Consider the following 23,053-nt stretch of genomic DNA (forward strand, 5'->3'; position numbering starts at 1 on the left):
TGGTGAATAATGTCCTGTCATTTTGGAGTCACTTCACTTGTATTGTCAGTAAGAATAGAAGATTTTTCTGAACACTTCTACATTCATGTGGATGCTACTATGATGATGAATAATCAGGAATGAATCGAGAATAATGATGAATGAGAAAGTTACAGAGGAACAAAGATCAGACCCCCTGTGTTATTGGTAATGGTGAGAGGTTAGCATGTTTTGTTGTAGCCTCTGTTATTGGTAATGGTGAGAGGTTAACATGTTTTGTTGTAGCCTCTGTTATTGGTAATGGTGAGAGGTTAGTATGTTTTGTTGTAGTCTCTGTTATTGGTAATGGTGAGAGGTTAGCATGTTTTGTTGTAGCCTCTGTTATTGGTAATGGTGAGAGGTTAGTATGTTTTGTTGTAGTCTCTGTTATTGGTAATGGTGAGAGGTTAGCATGTTTTGTTGTATCCTCTGTTATTGGTAATGGTGAGAGGTTAGCATGTTTTGTTGTAGTCTCTGTTATTGGTAATGGTGAGAGGTTAGCATGTTTTGTTGTAGCCTCTGTTATTTGTAATGGTGAGAGGTTAGCATGTTTTGTTGTCGTCTCTGTTATTGGTAATGGTGAGAGGTTAGCATGTTTTGTTGTAGTCTCTGTTATTGGTAATGGTGAGAGGTTAGCATGTTTTGTTGTAGCCTCTGTTATTGTAATGGTAATGGTGAGAGGTTAGCATGTTTTGTTGAAGTCTCTGTTATTGGTAATGTTGAGAGGTTAGCATGATTTGTTGTAGCCTCTGTTATTGGTAATGGTGAGAGGTTAGCATGTTATGTTGTAGCCTCTGTTATTGGTAATGGTGAGAGGTAAGTATGTTTTGTTGTAGCCTCTGTTATTGGTAATGGTGAGAGGTTAGCATGTTTTGTTGTAGCCTCTGTTATTGGTCATGGTGAGAGGTTAGTATGTTTTGTTGTAGTCTCTGTTATTGGTCATGGTGAGAGGTTAGCATTATTTGTTGTATCTGTTATTGGTAATGGTGAGAGGTTAGCATGTTTTGTTGTAGACTATGTTATTGGTAATGGTGAGAGGTTAGCATGTGTTGTTGTAGACTATGTTATTGGTAATGGTGAGAGGTTAGCATGTTTTGTTGTAGCCTCTGTTATTGGTAATGGTTAGAGGTTAGCATGTGTTGTTGTAGCCTCTGTTATTGGTAATGGTGAGAGGTTAGCATGTGTTGTTGTAGCCTCTGTTATTGGTAATGGTGAGAGGTTAGCATGTTTTGTTGTAGTCTCTGTTATTGGTAATGGTGAGATGTTAGCATGTTTTTTTGTAGTCTCTGTTATTGGTAATGTGAGAGGTTAACGTGTTTTGTTGGAGCCTCTGTTATTGGTCATGGTGAGAGGTTAGCATGTTTTGTTGTAGCCTCTGTTATTGGTAGTGGTGAGAGGTTAGTATGTTTTGTTGGAGCCTCTGTTATTGGTAATGGTGAGAGGTTAGCATGTTTTGTTGTATCCTCTGTTATTGGTCATGGTGAGAGGTTAGCATGTTTTGTTGTATCCTCTTGTTATTGGTAATGGTGAGATGTTAGCATGTTTTGTTGTAGCCTATGTAACTTTCTCATTCATTATTATTCATGATTCAGTCATGATATTTCTTATTTGTTTTATTCATGGCATCATCAGGATTAATTTATTATTGTTTAGAAACATGTTATCTACTCTCTTAGACAGAACATTTCTCCACTCATCATGCACCATTTTATTATTGCTCAAAACACAACCAAAATCCAAACAAACTGCAAATGCAACCAACGAGTTCATGACCAAATACTAAACGTTGACTTCTTTAATACACTATAAGTAAATTGGTAGATTACTTATGTCTTCTACTAATGTGGAGACTGGAAACATAGTTTTTACATTTTTAATCGTGAAACAGATATGTATTAAAATATCCTCAAATAAAAGGTGACATTATATACTGTCACCTCATATGAAACATTTTATCTCAAATCCAAAATGTTGGAGTATAGAGACACATTTAAAATGTTAGCTTCACTGTCTAAATAGATATGGTGTGGACTGTATACTCAATACAATCTAAATCTGATACCTCACTGTCTAAATAGATATGGTGTGGACTGTATACTCAATACAATCTAAATCTGATACCTCACTGTCTAAATAGATATGGTGTGGACTGTATACTCAATACAATCTAAATCTGATACCTCACTGTCTAAATAGATATGGTGTGGACTGTATACTCAATACAATCTAAATCTGATACCTCACTGTCTAAATAGATATGGTGTGGACTGTATACTCAATACAATCTAAATCTGATACCTCACTGTCTAAATAGATATGGTGTGGACTGTTTACTCAATACAATCTAAATCTGATTCCTCACTGTCTAAATAGATATGGTGTGGACTGTATACTCAATACAATCTAAATCTGATACCTCACTGTCTAAATAGATATGGTGTGGACTGTATACTCAATACAATCTAAATCTGATACCTCACTGTCTAAATAGATATGGTGTGGACTGTTCACTCAATACAATCTAAATCTGATACCTCACTGTCTAAATAGATATGTTGTGGACTGTATACTCAATACAATCTAAATCTGATACCTCACTGTCTAAATAGATATGTTGTGGACTGTATACTCAATACAATCTAAATCTGATACCTCACTGTCTAAATAGATATGGTGTGGACTGTATACTCAATACAATCTAAATCTGATACCTCACTGTCTAAATAGATATGGTGTGGACTGAATACTCAATACAATCTAAATCTGATTCCTCACTGTCTAAATAGATATGGTGTGGACTGTATACTCAATACAATCTAAATCTGATACCTCACTGTCTAAATAGATATGGTGTGGACTGTATACTCAATACAATCTAAATCTGATACCTCACTGTCTAAATAGATATGGTGTGGACTGTATACTCAATACAATCTAAATCTGATACCTCACTGTCTAAATAGATATGGTGTGGACTGTATACTCAATACAATCTAAATCTGATACCTCACTGTCAAAATAGATATGGTGAGGACTGTATACTCAATACAATCTAAATCTGATACCTCACTGTCAAAATAGATATGGTGAGGACTGTATACTCAATACAATCTAAATCTGATTCCTCACTGTCTAAATAGATATGGTGAGGACTGTATACTCAATACAATCTAAATCTGATACCTCACTGTCTAAATAGATATGGTGTGGACTGTATACTCAATACAATCTAAATCTGATACCTCACTGTCTAAATAGATATGGTGTGGACTGTATACTCAATACAATCTAAATCTGATTCCTCACTGTCTGTCTTCTGACTGATACTGATTTTTAAACTGGTCTGGTCAGTCCACTCAAATATTTGTACTATACATTTTTCTATCTGCAGGCTATACTTTCATTTGTTATTTCTAATAATTAAACATTCATTTATAAATAGATATGGCAGGTTTCAGGACACAGATATATCTGAATATTTTTTATATTTGAATATTTAAAAAACATATACTGCCACGATTTTCACCACCTAAGAATGTTTCTATCACAAATGATATGGTAGATATAATGATACATTAATTTATGAATAGATATGGCAGGTTTCAGGACACTGATATATCTGAATATGCTGAAAAAATATACTGCCACGATTTTCACCACCAAAGAATATCAGTGTGATTTTAATACGATTTGACGCTTTGCAGGCTGTCAGGCTGTCTAGTCACAGAGGAAGGCTGTGCTTCTCTGGTCTCAGCTCTGAGGTCAAACCCCTCACACCTGAGAGAGCTGGATCTGAGTAACAATGACCTGAAGGATTCAGGAGTGGAGCTGCTCTCTGCTGGACTGGGGAATCCCCACTGTAAACTGGAGACTCTGAGGTCAGTATTATCAGATATGAAAGCACTTTATGTATGTAGTTATCCCAAATATACTGTCACTATTTTCACCACCAAAGAATATCAGTGTGGTTTTAATATGATTTGACTCTTTGTCAGGCTGTCAGGCTGTCTAGTCACAGAGGAAGGCTGTGCTTCTCTGGTCTCAGCTCTGAAGTCAAACCCCTCACACATGAGAGAGCTGGATCTGAGTAACAATGACCTGAAGGATTCAGGAGTGAAGCTGCTCTCTGCTGGACTGGGGAATCCCCACTGTAAACTGGAGACTCTGAGGTCAGTGTTCCTGTAGTTGGTCAACAAGTGATAACTGTTCACCAGATCCACATGTGTTTACCAGACACACATAGTCCACACCATATGTGTTTGGACAGTGAAGCTTACAGTTTTAAATTTGGCGCTTTTCTCCAGCATTTTGGATTTGAGATATAATGTTTCATATTAGGTGACAGTACAGAATGTCACCTTTTATTTGAGGTTAAGTAATGCTCGTTAAGAAAGGAGTTATGTATCCATTTAAAGAAGTCTTAATAATTTAAATTAATTTTGTCAAAAGTTTAGTATTTGGTCACATATTCCATGCCTGCAGTGATTACATCAGGCTTGTGATTCTACTAACTTGATGAATTAATTTGCAGTTTGTCTTGGTTGTGTTTTGGATGTTTTCCTAATAGAAACTGAATGGTGAATAATGTCCTGTCATTTTGGAGTCACTTCACTTGTATTGTCAGTAAGAATAGAAGATTTTTCTGAACACTTCTACATTCATGTGGATGCTACTATGATGATGAATAATCAGGAATGAATCGAGAATAATGATGAATGAGAAAGTTACAGAGGAACAAAGATCAGACCCCCTGTGTTATTGGTAATGGTGAGAGGTTAGCATGTTTTGTTGTAGCCTCTGTTATTGGTAATGGTGAGAGGTTAACATGTTTTGTTGTAGCCTCTGTTATTGGTAATGGTGAGAGGTTAGTATGTTTTGTTGTAGTCTCTGTTATTGGTAATGGTGAGAGGTTAGCATGTTTTGTTGTAGCCTCTGTTATTGGTAATGGTGAGAGGTTAGTATGTTTTGTTGTAGTCTCTGTTATTGGTAATGGTGAGAGGTTAGCATGTTTTGTTGTATCCTCTGTTATTGGTAATGGTGAGAGGTTAGCATGTTTTGTTGTAGTCTCTGTTATTGGTAATGGTGAGAGGTTAGCATGTTTTGTTGTAGCCTCTGTTATTTGTAATGGTGAGAGGTTAGCATGTTTTGTTGTCGTCTCTGTTATTGGTAATGGTGAGAGGTTAGCATGTTTTGTTGTAGTCTCTGTTATTGGTAATGGTGAGAGGTTAGCATGTTTTGTTGTAGCCTCTGTTATTGTAATGGTAATGGTGAGAGGTTAGCATGTTTTGTTGAAGTCTCTGTTATTGGTAATGTTGAGAGGTTAGCATGATTTGTTGTAGCCTCTGTTATTGGTAATGGTGAGAGGTTAGCATGTTATGTTGTAGCCTCTGTTATTGGTAATGGTGAGAGGTAAGTATGTTTTGTTGTAGCCTCTGTTATTGGTAATGGTGAGAGGTTAGCATGTTTTGTTGTAGACTATGTTATTGGTAATGGTGAGAGGTTAGCATGTGTTGTTGTCGTCTCTGTTATTGGTAATGGTGAGAGGTTAGCATGTTTTGTTGTAGCCTCTGTTATTGGTCATGGTGAGAGGTTAGCATGTTTTGTTGTAGTCTCTGTTATTGGTCATGGTGAGAGGTTAGCATTATTTGTTGTCTCTGTTATTGGTAATGGTGAGAGGTTAGCATGTTTTGTTGTAGACTATGTTATTGGTAATGGTGAGAGGTTAGCATGTGTTGTTGTAGACTATGTTATTGGTAATGGTGAGAGGTTAGCATGTTTTGTTGTAGCCTCTGTTATTGGTAATGGTTAGAGGTTAGCATGTGTTGTTGTAGCCTCTGTTATTGGTAATGGTGAGAGGTTAGCATGTGTTGTTGTAGCCTCTGTTATTGGTAATGGTGAGAGGTTAGCATGTTTTGTTGTAGTCTCTGTTATTGGTAATGGTGAGATGTTAGCATGTTTTTTTGTAGTCTCTGTTATTGGTAATGTGAGAGGTTAACGTGTTTTGTTGGAGCCTCTGTTATTGGTCATGGTGAGAGGTTAGCATGTTTTGTTGTAGCCTCTGTTATTGGTAGTGGTGAGAGGTTAGTATGTTTTGTTGGAGCCTCTGCTATTGGTAATGGTGAGAGGTTAGCATGTTTTGTTGTATCCTCTTGTTATTGGTAATGGTGAGATGTTAGCATGTTTTGTTGTAGCCTATGTAACTTTCTCATTCATTATTATTCATGATTCAGTCATGATATTTCTTATTTGTTTTATTCATGGCATCATCAGGATTAATTTATTATTGTTTAGAAACATGTTATCTACTCTCTTAGACAGAACATTTCTCCACTCATCATGCACCATTTTATTATTGCTCAAAACACAACCAAAATCCAAACAAACTGCAAATGCAACCAACGAGTTCATGACCAAATACTAAACGTTGACTTCTTTAATACACTATAAGTAAATTGGTAGATTACTTATGTCTTCTACTAATGTGGAGACTGGAAACATAGTTTTTACATTTTTAATCGTGAAACAGATATGTATTAAAATATCCTCAAATAAAAGGTGACATTATATACTGTCACCTCATATGAAACATTTTATCTCAAATCCAAAATGTTGGAGTATAGAGACACATTTAAAATGTTAGCTTCACTGTCTAAATAGATATGGTGTGGACTGTATACTCAATACAATCTAAATCTGATACCTCACTGTCTAAATAGATATGGTGTGGACTGTATACTCAATACAATCTAAATCTGATACCTCACTGTCTAAATAGATATGGTGTGGACTGTATACTCAATACAATCTAAATCTGATACCTCACTGTCTAAATAGATATGGTGTGGACTGTTTACTCAATACAATCTAAATCTGATTCCTCACTGTCTAAATAGATATGGTGTGGACTGTATACTCAATACAATCTAAATCTGATACCTCACTGTCTAAATAGATATGGTGTGGACTGTATACTCAATACAATCTAAATCTGATACCTCACTGTCTAAATAGATATGGTGTGGACTGTTCACTCAATACAATCTAAATCTGATACCTCACTGTCTAAATAGATATGTTGTGGACTGTATACTCAATACAATCTAAATCTGATACCTCACTGTCTAAATAGATATGTTGTGGACTGTATACTCAATACAATCTAAATCTGATACCTCACTGTCTAAATAGATATGGTGTGGACTGTATACTCAATACAATCTAAATCTGATACCTCACTGTCTAAATAGATATGGTGTGGACTGAATACTCAATACAATCTAAATCTGATTCCTCACTGTCTAAATAGATATGGTGTGGACTGTATACTCAATACAATCTAAATCTGATACCTCACTGTCTAAATAGATATGGTGTGGACTGTATACTCAATACAATCTAAATCTGATACCTCACTGTCTAAATAGATATGGTGTGGACTGTATACTCAATACAATCTAAATCTGATACCTCACTGTCTAAATAGATATGGTGTGGACTGTATACTCAATACAATCTAAATCTGATACCTCACTGTCTAAATAGATATGGTGTGGACTGTATACTCAATACAATCTAAATCTGATACCTCACTGTCTAAATAGATATGGTGTGGACTGTATACTCAATACAATCTAAATCTGATTCCTCACTGTCTAAATAGATATGGTGTGGACTGTATACTCAATACAATCTAAATCTGATACCTCACTGTCTAAATAGATATGGTGTGGACTGTATACTCAATACAATCTAAATCTGATACCTCACTGTCAAAATAGATATGGTGAGGACTGTATACTCAATACAATCTAAATCTGATACCTCACTGTCAAAATAGATATGGTGAGGACTGTATACTCAATACAATCTAAATCTGATTCCTCACTGTCTAAATAGATATGGTGAGGACTGTATACTCAATACAATCTAAATCTGATACCTCACTGTCTAAATAGATATGGTGTGGACTGTATACTCAATACAATCTAAATCTGATACCTCACTGTCTAAATAGATATGGTGTGGACTGTATACTCAATACAATCTAAATCTGATTCCTCACTGTCTAAATAGATATGGTGTGGACTGTATACTCAATACAATCTAAATCTGATTCCTCACTGTCTAAATAGATATGGTGTGGACTGTTTACTCAATACAATCTAAATCTGATTCCTCACTGTCTAAATAGATATGGTGTGGACTGTATACTCAATACAATCTAAATCTGATTCCTCACTGTCTAAATAGATATGGTGTGGACTGTATACTCAATACAATCTAAATCTGATTCCTCACTGTCTGTCTTCTGACTGATACTGATTTTTAAACTGGTCTGGTCAGTCCACTCAAATATTTGTACTATACATTTTTCTATCTGCAGGCTATACTTTCATTTGTTATTTCTAATAATTAAACATTCATTTATAAATAGATATGGCAGGTTTCAGGACACAGATATATCTGAATATTTTTTATATTTGAATATTTAAAAAACATATACTGCCACGATTTTCACCACCTAAGAATGTTTCTATCACAAATGATATGGTAGATATAATGATACATTAATTTATGAATAGATATGGCAGGTTTCAGGACACTGATATATCTGAATATGCTGAAAAAATATACTGCCACGATTTTCACCACCAAAGAATATCAGTGTGATTTTAATACGATTTGACGCTTTGCAGGCTGTCAGGCTGTCTAGTCACAGAGGAAGGCTGTGCTTCTCTGGTCTCAGCTCTGAGGTCAAACCCCTCACACCTGAGAGAGCTGGACCTGAGTAACAATGATCTGAAGGATTCAGGAGTGGAGCTGCTCTCTGCTGGACTGGGGAATCCCCACTGTAAACTGGAGACTCTGAGGTCAGTATTCCTGTTGAAGATGGCACGGGGAGGCAGATGGTTAGAGTCTTTGATATTTATTAATATACTAAAAGGGGGAGGCAAGAGAATGGTCGTGGACAGGCCAAAGGTCATAATCAGAGTCCAGGAGGCACAGAGTGGCAGACAGACTAGAGGTCAGGACAGGCAGACTGGTCAGGCAGGCTAGAGGTCAGGACAGGCAGAATGGTCAGGACAGGCAGAATGGTCAGGCAGGCTAGAGGTCAGGACAGGCAGAATGGTCAGGACAGGCAGAATGGTCAGGCAGGCTAGAGGTCAGGACAGGCAGAATGGTCAGGACAGGCTAGAGGTCAGGACAGGCAGAAGAGGTCAGGACAGGCAGAATGGTCAGGACAGGCAGAATGGTCAGGCAGGCTAGAGGTCAGGACAGGCAGAATGGTCAGGACAGGCAGAATGGTCAGGCAGGCTAGAGGTCAGGACAGGCAGAATGGTCAGGACAGGCAGAATGGTCAGGCAGGCTAGAGGTCAGGACAGGCAGAATGGTCAGGACAGGCAGAAGAGGTCAGGACAGGCAGAATGGTCAGGACAGGCAGAATGGTCAGGACAGGCAGAATGGTCAGGACAGGCAGAATGGTCAGGCAGGCTAGAGGTCAGGACAGGCAGAATGGTCAGGACAGGCAGAATGGTCAGGCAGACAAGAGGTCAGGACAGGCAGAATGGTCAGGCAGACAAGAGGTCAGGACAGGCAGAATGGTCAGGCAGACTAGAGGTCAGGACAGGCAGAATGGTCAGGCAGGCTAGAGGTCAGGACAGGCAGAATGGTCAGGACAGGCAGAATGGTCAGGCAGGCTAGAGGTCAGGACAGGCAGAATGGTCAGGACAGGCTAGAGGTCAGGACAGGCAGAATGGTCAGGACAGGCAGAATGGTCAGGACAGGCAGAATGGTCAGGACAGGCAGACTGGTCAGGCAGGCTAGAGGTCAGGACAGGCAGAATGGTCAGGCAGACTAGAGGTCAGGACAGGCAGAATGGTCAGGCAGACAAGAGGTCAGGCAGTCGGGTCCAGAAAACAGGGACAAAAACCGGGCGGAACAAATAGAAGCAGGAGTAGAGAAAAACGCTGGTTGACTTGATAAACATACAAGACAAACTGGTACAGAGAAACAGGAAACACAGGGATATATACACCAGGGGAACACAGGGATATATATACACCAGGGATATATACACCAGGGATATATACTCCAGGGGAACACAGGGATATATATACACCAGGGATATATACACCAGGGATATATACACCAGGGATATATACACTAGGGATATATACACCAGGGATATATACACCAGGGATATATACACCAGGGATATATACACCAGGGAAACACAGGGATATTTACACCAGGGATATATACACCAGGGATATATACACTAGGGATATATACACCAGGGATATATACACCAGGGATATATACACCAGGGATATATACACCAGGGATATATACACCAGGGATATATACACCAGGGATATATACACCAGGGAAACACAGGGATATTTACACCAGGGATATATACACCAGGGATATATACACCAGGGAAACACAGGGATATATACACCAGGGATATATACACCAGGGAACACAGGGATATATACACCAGGGATATATACACCAGGGATATATACACCAGGGATATATACACCAGGGATATATACACCAGGGATATATACACCAGGGATATATACACCAGGGAAACACAGGGATATATACACCAGGGATATATACACCAGGGAACACAGGGATATATACACCAGGGATATATACACCAGGGATATATACACCAGGGATACATACACCAGGGATACATACACCAGGGATACATACACCAGGGATACATACACCAGGGATACATACACCAGGGATACATACACCAGGGATACATACACCAGGGATATATACACCAGGGATATATACACCAGGGATATATACACCAGGGATATATACACCAGGGAACACAGGGATATATACACCAGGGATACATACACCAGGGATATATACACCAGGGATATATACACCAGGGATATATACACCAGGGATATATACACCAGGGATATATACACCAGGGAAACACAGTGATATATACACCAGGGATATATACACCAGGGAAACACAGGGATATATACACCAGGGATATATACACCAGGGAAACACAGGGATATATACACCAGGGATATATACACCAGGGATATATACACCAGGGAAACACAGGGATATATACACCAGGGATATATACACCAGGGATATATACACCAGGGATATATACACCAGGGATATATACACCAGGGATATATACACCAGGGATACATACACCAGGGATACATACACCAGGGATACATACACCAGGGATACATACACAGGGATACATACACCAGGGATACATACACCAGGGATACATACACCAGGGATACATACACCAGGGATATATACACAGGGATACATACACCAGGGATACATACACCAGGGATACATACACCAGGGATACATACACCAGGGATATATACACCAGGGATATATACACCAGGGATATATACACCAGGGATATATACACCAGGGATATATACACCAGGGATATATACACCAGGGATACATACACCAGGGATACATACACCAGGGATACATACACCAGGGATACATACACCAGGGATATATACACCAGGGATATATACACCAGGGATATATACACCAGGGATATATACACCAGGGAACACAGGGATATATACACCAGGGATACATACACCAGGGATATATACACCAGGGATATATACACCAGGGATATATACACCAGGGATATATACACCAGGGATATATACACCAGGGATATATACACCAGGGATATATACACCAGGGAAACACAGTGATATATACACCAGGGAAACACAGGGATATATACACCAGGGAAACACAGGGATATATACACCAGGGATATATACACCAGGGATATATACACCAGGGATATATACACCAGGGAAACACAGGGATATATACACCAGGGATATATACACCAGGGATATATACACCAGGGATATATACACCAGGGATATATACACCAGGGATATATACACCAGGGACACACAGGGATATATACACCAGGGATATATACACCAGGGATATGTACACCAGGGATATATACACCAGGGACACACAGGGATATATACACCAGGGATATATACACCAGGGATATGTACACCAGGGATATATACACCAGGGATATATACACCAGGGATATGTACACCAGGGATATATACACCAGGGATATATACACCAGGGATATATACACCAGGGAAACACAGTGATATATACACCAGGGAAACACAGGGATATATACACCAGGGAAACACAGGGATATATACACCAGGGATATATACACCAGGGATATATACACCAGGGATATATACACCAGGGAAACACAGGGATATATACACCAGGGATATATACACCAGGGATATATACACCAGGGACACACAGGGATATATACACCAGGGATATATACACAGGGATATATACACCAGGGATATATACACCAGGGATACATACACCAGGGATACATACACCAGGGATATATACACCAGGGATATATACACAGGGATACATACACCAGGGATATATACACCAGGGATATATACACAGGGATATATACACCAGGGATATATACACCAGGGATATATACACCAGGGACACACAGGGATATATACACCAGGGATATATACACAGGGATATATACACCAGGGATATATACACCAGGGATATATACACCAGGGAAACACAAGGATATATACACCAGGGGAACACAGGTATATATACACCAGGGATATATACATCAGGGAAACACAGGGATATATACACCAGGGATATATACATCAGGGAAACACAGGGATATATACACCAGGGATATATACACCAGGGAAACACAGGGATATATACACCAGGGATATATACAACAGGGATATATACACCAGGGATATATCCAACAGGGAAACACAGTGATATATACACCAGGGATATATACACAGGGATATATACACCAGGGACATATACACCAGGGATATATACACCAGGGATATATACACCAGGGACATATACACCAGGGATATATACACCAGGGAAACACAGAGATATATACACCAGGGATATATACATCAGGGAAACACAGGGATATATACACCAGGGATATATACATCAGGGAAACACAGGGATATATACACCAGGGAAACACAGGGATATATACACCAGGGATATATACACCAGGGATATATACACCAGGGATATATACACCAGGGAAACACAGGGATATATACACCAGGGATGTATACACCAGGAATATATACACCAGGGATATATACACCAGGGATATATACACCAGGGATATATACACCAGGGGAACACAGGGATATATACACCAGGGATATATACACCAGGGAAACACAGGGATATATACACCAGGGATATATACACCAGGGAAACACAGGGATATATACACCAGGGAAACACAGGGATATATACACCAGGGAAACACAGGGATATATACACCAGGGATGTATACACCAGGAATATATACACCAGGGATATATACACCAGGGATATATACACCAGGGGAACACAGGGATATATACACCAGGGATATATACACCAGGGAAACACAGGGATATATACACCAGGGATATATACACCAGGGAAACACAGGGATATATACACCAGGGAAACACAGGGATATATACACCAGGGAAACACAGGGATATATACACCAGGGAAACACAGGGATATATACACCAGGGGAACACAGGGATATATACACCAGGGATATATACATCAGGGAAACACAGGGATATATACACCAGGGATATATACATCAGGGAAACACAGGGATATATACACCAGGGATATATAAACCAGGGATATATACACCAGGGATATATACACCAGGGAAACACAGGGATATATACACCAGGGATAAATACACCAGGGATATGTACACCAGGGATATATACACCAGGGATATATACACCAGGGATATATACACCAGGGATATATACACCAGGGATATATACACCAGGGATAAATACACCAGGGATATATACACCAGGGAAACACAGGGATATATACACCCGGGAAACACAGGGATATATACATCAGGGAAACACAGGGATATATACACCAGGGATATATACACCAGGGAAACACAGGGTTATATACACCCGGGAAACACAGGGATATATACATCAGGGAAACAGGGATATATACACCAGGGATATATACACCAGGGAAACACAGGGATATATACACCAGGGAAACACAGGGATATATACACCAGGGATATATACACCAGGGATATATAAACCAGGGATATATACACCAGGGAAACACAGGGATATATACACCAGGGATATATACATCAGGGAAACACAGGGATATATACAACAGGAAACACAGGGATATATACACCAGGGATATATACATCAGGGAAACACAGGGATATATACACCAGGGATATATACACCAGGGATATATACATCAGGGAAACACAGGGATATATACACCAGGGATATATACACCAGGGATATATACACCAGGGATATATACACCAGGGATATATACACCAGGGATATATACATCAGGGAAACACAGGGATATATACACCAGGGATATATACACCAGGGATATATACATCAGGGAAACACAGGGATGTATACACCAGGGATATATACACCAGGGATAAATACACCAGGGATATATACACCAGGGATATATACACCAGGGAAACACGGGGATATATACACCAGGGAAACATGGGGATATATACACCAGGGAAACACGGGGATATATACACCAGGGACACACAGGGATATATACACCAGGGACATATACACCAGGGATATATACACCAGGGATATATCCACCAGTGAAACACAGGGATATATACACCAGGGATATAAACACCAGGGATATATACACCAAGGGAACACAGGGATATAAACACCAGGGATATATACACCAGGGATAAATACACCAGGGATATATACACCAGGGATATATACACCAGGGATATATAGACCAGGGATATATACACCAGGGAAACACAGGGATATATATACACCAGGGATATATACACCAGGGATATATACACCAGGGATATATACACCAGGGATATATACACCAGGGACACACAGGGATATATATACACCAGGGATATATACACCAGGGATATATACACCAGGGATATATACACCAGGGATATATACACCAGGGATATATACACCAGGGAAACATGGGGATATATACACCAGGGACATATACACCAGGGATATATACACCAGGGATATATACACCAGGGATATATACACCAGGGATATATACACCAGGGAAACACAGGGATATATATACACCAGGGATATATACACCAGGGATATATACACCAGGGATATATACACCAGGGATATATACACCAGGGATATATACACCAGGGACACACAGGGATATATACACCAGGGATATATACACCAGGGATATATACACCAGGGATACATACACCAGGGATATATACACCAGGGATATATACACCAGGGACATATACACCAGGGATATATACACCAGGGATATATACACCAGGGACACACAGGGATATATACACCAGGGATATATACACCAGGGATATATACACCAGGGATATATACACCAGGGATATATACACCAGGGATATATACACCAGGGATATATACACCAGGGATATATACACCAGGGAAACACAGGGATATACACACCAGGGACATATACACCAGGGATATATACACCAGGGATATATACACCAGGGATATATACACCAGGGAAACACAGGGATATACACACCAGGGATATATACACCAGGGATATATACACCAGGGACACACAGGGATATATACACCAGGGATATATACACCAGGGATATATACACCAGGGACATATACACCAGGGATATACACACCAGGGATATATACACCAGGGATATATACACCAGGGATATATACACCAGGGATATATACACCAGGGATATATACACCAGGGAAACATGGGGATATATACACCAGGGACATATACACCAGGGATATATACACCAGGGATATATACACCAGGGATATATACACCAGGGATATATACACCAGGGAAACACAGGGATATATATACACCAGGGATATATACACCAGGGATATATACACCAGGGATATATACACCAGGGATATATACACCAGGGACACACAGGGATATATACACCAGGGATATATACACCAGGGATATATACACCAGGGATACATACACCAGGGATATATACACCAGGGATATATACACCAGGGACATATACACCAGGGATATATACACCAGGGATATATACACCAGGGACACACAGGGATATATACACCAGGGATATATACACCAGGGATATATACACCAGGGATATATACACCAGGGATATATACACCAGGGATATATACACCAGGGATATATACACCAGGGAAACACAGGGATATACACACCAGGGACATATACACCAGGGATATATACACCAGGGATATATACACCAGGGATATATACACCAGGGAAACACAGGGATATACACACCAGGGATATATACACCAGGGATATATACACCAGGGACACACAGGGATATATACACCAGGGATATATACACCAGGGATATATACACCAGGGACATATACACCAGGGATATACACACCAGGGATATATACACCAGGGATATATACACCAGGGATATATACACCAGGGATATATACACCAGGGATATATACACCAGGGATATATACACCAGGGAAACATGGGGATATATACACCAGGGACATATACACCAGGGACATATACACCAGGGATATATACACCAGGGATATATACACCAGGGATATATACACCAGGGATATATACACCAGGGAAACACAGGGATATATATACACCAGGGATATATACACCAGGGATATATACACCAGGGATATATACACCAGGGATATATACACCAGGGATATATACACCAGGGATATATACACCAGGGACACACAGGGATATATACACCAGGGATATATACACCAGGGATATATACACCAGGGATACATACACCAGGGATATATACACCAGGGATATATACACCAGGGACATATACACCAGGGATATATACACCAGGGATATATACACCAGGGACACACAGGGATATATACACCAGGGATATATACACCAGGGATATATACACCAGGGATATATACACCAGGGATATATACACCAGGGATATATACACCAGGGATATATACACCAGGGAAACACAGGGATATACACACCAGGGACATATACACCAGGGATATATACACCAGGGATATATACACCAGGGATATATACACCAGGGAAACACAGGGATATACACACCAGGGATATATACACCAGGGATATATACACCAGGGATATATACACCAGGGATATATACACCAGGGAAACATGGGGATATATACACCAGGGACATATACACCAGGGATATATACACCAGGGATATATACACCAGGGATATATACACCAGGGATATATACACCAGGGAAACACAGGGATATATATACACCAGGGATATATACACCAGGGATATATACACCAGGGATATATACACCAGGGATATATACACCAGGGATATATACACCAGGGATATATACACCAGGGACACACAGGGATATATACACCAGGGATATATACACCAGGGATATATACACCAGGGATACATACACCAGGGATATATACACCAGGGATATATACACCAGGGACATATACACCAGGGATATATACACCAGGGATATATACACCAGGGACACACAGGGATATATACACCAGGGATATATACACCAGGGATATATACACCAGGGATATATACACCAGGGATATATACACCAGGGATATATACACCAGGGATATATACACCAGGGAAACACAGGGATATACACACCAGGGACATATACACCAGGGATATATACACCAGGGATATATACACCAGGGATATATACACCAGGGAAACACAGGGATATACACACCAGGGATATATACACCAGGGATATATACACCAGGGACACACAGGGATATATACACCAGGGATATATACACCAGGGATATATACACCAGGGATATATACACCAGGGACATATACACCAGGGACATATACACCAGGGATATACACACCAGGGATATATACACCAGGGATATATACACCAGGGATATAATAATAATAGGTATGGTGTATATATCCCTGGACAGGTGAAACAGATCAGGGTTTGACATGAAGATGGAGAAAAATATACTGCCACTATTTTCACCACCAAAGAATATCAGTATTTTCATGTAATCGTCATTTGTTTCATTAAAAAACATGAGTAACCAACACGCTGCATTTCAGTCCGACTCTCTTTCGAAGAAGAACGCCGTTACAGCGGGGACTATTCAATGCTATTGTAGTCTGCCACAGGATGTTTTTGTACTGGTCAAGGGCAGTCAGGTCTGGAGTGAACCAAGGGCTATATCTGTTCTTAGTTCTGCATTTTTTGAACGGAGCATGCTTATCTAAAATGGTGAGGAAGTTACTTTTAAAGATTGACCAGGCATCCTCAACTGACGGGATGAGGTCAATATCCTTCCAGGATACCCGGGCCAGGTGGATTAGAAAGGCCTGCTCACAGAAATGTTTTAGGGAGCATTTGACAGTGATGAGGGGTGGTCGTTTGACTGCGGATCCGCAGCGGATACAGGCAACGAGGCAGTGATTGCTGAGATCCTGGTTGAAGACAGCAGAGGTGTATTTGGAGGGCCAGTTGGTCAGGATGACGTCTATGAGGGTGCCCTTGTTTACAGATTTAGGGTTGTACCTGGTGGGTTCCTTGATGATTTGTGTGAGATTGAGGGCATCTAGCTTAGATTGTAGGACTGCCGGGGTGTTAAGCATATCCCTGTTTAGGTCACCTAACAGAACAAACTCTGAAACTATATGGGGGCGATCAATTCACAAATGGTGTCCAGGGCACAGCTGGGAGCTGAGGGGGGGTCGGTAGCAGGCGGCAACAGTGAGAGACTTATTTCTGGAGAGTCATTTTTAAAATTAGTAGTTTGAACTGTTTGGGTATGGAGCTGGAAAGTATGACATTACTTTGCAGGCTATCTCTGCAGTAGACTGCAACTCCTCCCCTTTGGCAGTTCTATCTTGACGGAAAATGTTATAGTTGGGTATGGAAATCTCAGAATTTTTGGTGGCCTTCCTGAGCCAGGATTCAGACACGGCAAGGACATCAGGGTTAGCAGAGTGTGCTAAAGCAGTGAGTAAAACAAACTTAGGGAGGAGGCTTCTGACGTTGACATGCATGAAACCAAGGCTTTTTCGATCACAGAAGTCAACAAATGAGGGTGCCTGGGGACATGCAGGGCCTGGGTTTACCTCCACATCACCCGCGGAACAGAGGAGGAGTAGTATGAGGGTGCCGCTAAAGGCTATCAAAACTGGTCGCCTAGAGCGTTGGGGACAAAGAATAAAAGGAGCAGATTTCGGGCATGGTAGAATATATTCAGGGCATAATGCGCAGACAGGGGTATGGTGGGGTGCGGGTACAGCGGAGGTAAGCCCAGGCACTGCGTGATGATAAGAGAGGTTGTATCTCTGGACGTGCTGGTTGTAATGGGTGAGGTCACCGCATGTGTGGGAGGTGGGACAAAGGAGGTATCAGAGGTATGAAGAGTGGAACTAGGGGCTCCATTGTAAACTAAAACAATGATAACTAACCTGAACAACAGTATACAAGTCACATTGACATTTGAGAGAGACATACAGCGAGGCATACAGTAATTACAGGTGTTGAATGGGAGAGCTAGCTAAAACAGTAGCTAAAACAGTACGTGAGACAACAGCTAATCAGCTAGCACAACAACAGCAGGTAAAATAGCGTTGACTTGGCAGAGAGGGTCGTATTAACTACACACAGAGCCTGAGTGCGGCTGGGGCCGTCAGATAAAACAGAAACAAACAGAATGGAGTACCGTGATTAATGGACAATCCAGCATGCATCAGCTATGTAGCCAAGTGATCACAGTGTCCAGGGGGCAGCGGTGGATGGGACAGGGAAGCGAGACTGGCGAGTATTATCCAGGCAAAAAAAAAAATACTGTCTGGCTGTGCAGAATGACTAAATAACTTATAGCTAGTTATCAAATCAAAAATCTAATCTAATTTTATTTGTCACACACACATGGTTAGCAGATGTTAATGCGAATGTAGCGAAATGCTTGTGCTTCTAGTTCTGACAATGCAGTAATAACCAACAAGTAATCTAACTAACAATTCCAAACTACTGTCTTATACACAGTCTAAGGGGATAAAGAATATGTACATAAAGATATATGAATGAGTGATGGTACAGAGCAGCATAGGCAAGATACTGTAGATGGTATCGAGTACAGTATATACATATGAGATGAGTATGTAAACAAAGTGGCATAGTTAGTGGCTAGTGATACATGTATTACACAAGGATGCAGTAGATGATATAGAGTACAGTGTATACGTATACATATGAGATGAATAATGTAGGGTATGTAAACATTATATTAGGTAGCATTGTTTAAAGTGGCTAGTGATATATTTTACATAATTTCCCATCAATTCCCATTATTAAAGTGGCTGGAGTTGAGTCAGTGTGTTGGCAGCAGCCACTCAATGTTAGTGGTTGCTGTTTAACAGTCTGATGGCCTTGAGATAGAAGCTGTTTTTCAGTTTCTCGGTCCCAGCTTTGATGCACCTGTACTGACCTCGCCTTCTGGATTATAGCGGGGTGAACAGGCAGTGGCTCGGGTGGTTGTTGTCCTTGATGATCTTTATGGCCTTCCTGTAACATCGGGTGGTGTAGGTGTCCTGGAGGGCAGGTAGATTGCCCCGGTGATGCGTTGTGCAGACCTCACTACCCTCTGGAGAGCCTTACGGTTGTGGGCGGAGCAGTTGGCGTACCAGGCGGTGATACAGTCCGCCAGGATGCTCTCGATTGTGCCTCTGTAGAAGTTTGTGAGTGCTTTTGGTGACAAGCCAAATTTCTTCAGCCTCCTGAGGTTGAAGAGGCACTGCTGCGCCTTCTTCACGATGCTGTCTGTGTGAGTGGACCAATTCAGGTTGTCTGTGATGTGTATGCCGAGGAACTTAAAACTTACTACCCTCTCCACTACTGTTCCATCGATGTGGATAGGGGTGTTCCCTCTGCTGTTTCCTGAAGTCCACAACCATCTCTTTAGTTTTGTTGACGTTGAGTGTGAGGTTATTTTCCTGACACCACACTCCGAGGGCCCTCACCTCCTCCCTGTAGGCCGTCTCGTCGTTGTTGGTAATCAAGCCTACCACTGTTGTGTCATCCGCAAACTTGATGATTGAGTTGGATGCGTGCGTGGCCACGCAGTCGTGGGTGAACAGGGAGTACAGGAGAGGGATCAGAACGCACCCTTGTGGGGCCCCAGTGTTGAGGATCAGCGGGGTGGAGATGTTGCCTACCCTCACCACCTGGGGGCGGCCCGTCAGGAAGTCCAGTACCCAGTTGCACAGGGCGGGGTCGAGACCCAGGGTCTCGAGCTTGATGACGAGCTTGGAGGGAACTATGGTGTTAAATGCCGAGCTTTAGTCGATGAACAACATTCTCACATAGGTATTCCTCTTGTCCAGATGGGTTAGGGCAGTGTGCAGTGTGGTTGAGATTGCATCGTCTGTGGACCTATTTGGGCGGTAAGCAAATTGGAGTTTGTCTAGGGTGTCAGGTAGGGTGGAGGTGATATGGTCTTTGACAAGTCTCTCAAAGCACTTCATGATGACGGAAGTGAGTGTTATGGGGCGGTAGTCGGTAGTCGTTTAGCTCAGTTACCTTAGCTTTCTTGGGAACAGGAACAGTGGTGGCCCTCTTGAAGCAGTGAGCTGGTTAGCTTCTGAAAGTTCTTGAATGTGTTCTAAAAATTAAAAAAATAATAGCGATTCCGTATCACATTGGGTGAGGCAGGTTACCGGAAGGTATAATCAAATCAAAAATCGAAATCGATTGAAAGTAAATATGGGTCCAGTGAGTGGTTGGGCTGGCTGGGGACGCGGCGATTCAGACAGTTTGCAAGCTTGTGCTAACAAGCTAACAGTTAGTAGGCCGTGGCTAAACAAGCTAGCAGTTAGCCGACCGGGGCTAAACAAGCTATCAGTTAGCAGGCTGGGGCTAAACAAGCTAGCAGTTAGCAGACCGGGGCTAAACAAGCTAGCAGTTAGCAGGCCCGGGGCTAAACAAGCTAGCAGTTAGCAGGCCGAATTAGCAAGCAAGCAGATAGCAAGGGCTAGAAAGTTAGAAAGTTAGCCTTTGGGGGACGTCGCGATGGGGTTAAGTCTGTTATGCCTCTTCATGCGGTGACATCGATAGACCGGTCATGGGTCCGGATATTGTAGCCTAGGAGTATGCTTCAGTGGTAGCACAGGAGCTCTGGCCGGGCTAGCTTCAAGCTAAGTGGATGGAAACGCTAGCCAGGAGTAGTCACACAAACACAAACACACACTGGACAAACACACACTGGAGGACTAGATACATAAAGGGCTTTAATGTTTCTCAACGTTGAACCAGATATGTATTAATATACCCTCAAATAAAAGGTGACATTATATACTGTCACCTCATATGAAACATTTGATCTGAAATCCAAAATGTTGGAGTACAGAGCCAAATTTAAAATGTTAGCTTCACTGTCAAAATAGATATGGTGTGGACCTTATACTCAATACAATCTATATCTGATTCCTCACTGTCTAAATAGATATGGTGTGGACTGTATACTCAATACAATCTAAATCTGATACCTCACTGTCTAAATAGATATGGTGTGGACTGTATACTCAATACAATCTAAATCTGATACCTCACTGTCTAAATAGATATGGTGTGGACTGTTTACTCAATACAATCTAAATCTGATTCCTCACTGTCTAAATAGATATGGTGTGGACTGTATACTCAATACAATCTAAATCTGATACTTCACTGTCTAAATAGATATGGTGTGGACTGTATACTCAATACAATCTAAATCTGATTCCTCACTGTCTGTCTTTTGACGGATACTGCTTTATAAACTGGTC

At 40.9% G+C, this 23,053-nt stretch overlaps 1 protein-coding gene across 1 annotated transcript in view; it reads left to right on the forward strand.

Annotated features, from left to right (window-relative positions):
- Nucleotides 1-23,053, forward strand: part of LOC135530544 (NLR family CARD domain-containing protein 3-like) — a 46,574-nt gene that overhangs the window by 13,249 nt on the left and 10,272 nt on the right.

The sequence above is a fragment of the Oncorhynchus masou genome, unplaced genomic scaffold, assembly GCF_036934945.1.
Source record: "Oncorhynchus masou masou isolate Uvic2021 unplaced genomic scaffold, UVic_Omas_1.1 unplaced_scaffold_1375, whole genome shotgun sequence".
NCBI lineage: Eukaryota > Metazoa > Chordata > Actinopteri > Salmoniformes > Salmonidae > Oncorhynchus > Oncorhynchus masou.